Source organism: Cebus imitator, unplaced genomic scaffold (genome assembly GCF_001604975.1).
Source record: "Cebus imitator isolate Cc_AM_T3 unplaced genomic scaffold, Cebus_imitator-1.0 Scaffold571, whole genome shotgun sequence".
Taxonomy (NCBI): domain Eukaryota; kingdom Metazoa; phylum Chordata; class Mammalia; order Primates; family Cebidae; genus Cebus; species Cebus imitator.
The window spans coordinates 1476945-1478043 of record NW_016107886.1 but is presented as its reverse complement, the minus strand read 5'-3'; positions in this window follow the sequence as shown (position 1 = coordinate 1478043).

Sequence of the window (1099 nt, the reverse complement as noted above, 5' to 3'; positions counted from 1 at the left end):
AGGTCAGTTCAAGACCAGCTTGCCCAACACAGAGAAACCCCATCATTACTAAAAATACAAAAAATTGGTCAGGCATGGTGTCAGGCACCTGTAATCCCAGGTACTCAGGAGGCTAAGGCAGGAGAATTGCTCGAACCTGGGTGGTGGAGGTTGCAGTGAGCTGAGATCATGCCACTGTACTCCAGCCTGGGCGACAAGCGCAAAACTCCATCTTAAATAATAATAATAAAAAAGTTAAAAACCAAAAGACCCCCAAAACAAAAGAGCAACAAATAAGAAACTAAAAAAAAAGAAAGTCGTTGTCTGGCTTGTCCCGAAAATCTACTCATCAGTCTGAGACTCCGAGCATTCTCCGCACCAACACTTTGACCTGCTTTCTACCGAGAGCCCCGGGGATTGAACTTAGCGTATCCCTGGAGGGCCTTTCCTCCCGCGCTTGGCTCTTCCTTCTGCGCTCAGTGTTTCTCTTCATGACATTTCTATCTCCCAGTCTCCCAAGGCACAAGTTACAGCATCCCATTTTATCCGCTATAATAACTGAATATCGTCTCATATCAATCTCTTAGAGCTTTTTACTAACACCATCTTCAAATGGGCTACAAAAATTGCCTTCTAATAGGATCCTCCCAAGTCAGTTTGGGGCTCCAGTGTGTTTTGCAAAAGGCTGTCAGTTTGATTTCCTGGCACGGTGCTTTCGGAAAACATGGCAGTGTTCTAGAGCTGTGCCTTCTGATATGGTCACTGCTAGCCACAGCTGGCTACTGGGCACTTAAACTTGGTCAGTTGCTGAATAACTGATTTTTCATTTCATTTCATTTTAATCAGTTGGAATTTCCATAAGCACATGTGGCTAGTGGCTAGTGTTGGCTGGTGCAGTTCTAGAGGGAAAGCTCTGAAGTGTGCCCCTCTCTCTGGGTGGAATCAGAATTTACACATTCACTGACTAGGTCTGGGTAGTTCCAGCTGATATCAGCTCAGTGGCCCGTCTTCATCAAACACGAACATATGATTTTGCACATGGGACTTCATGCTGCATTTGTTCTCTTAATGCCCCTCAAGTGAATGAGTAGGAACCACTTTTTTTTTTTTTTTTTTTTTT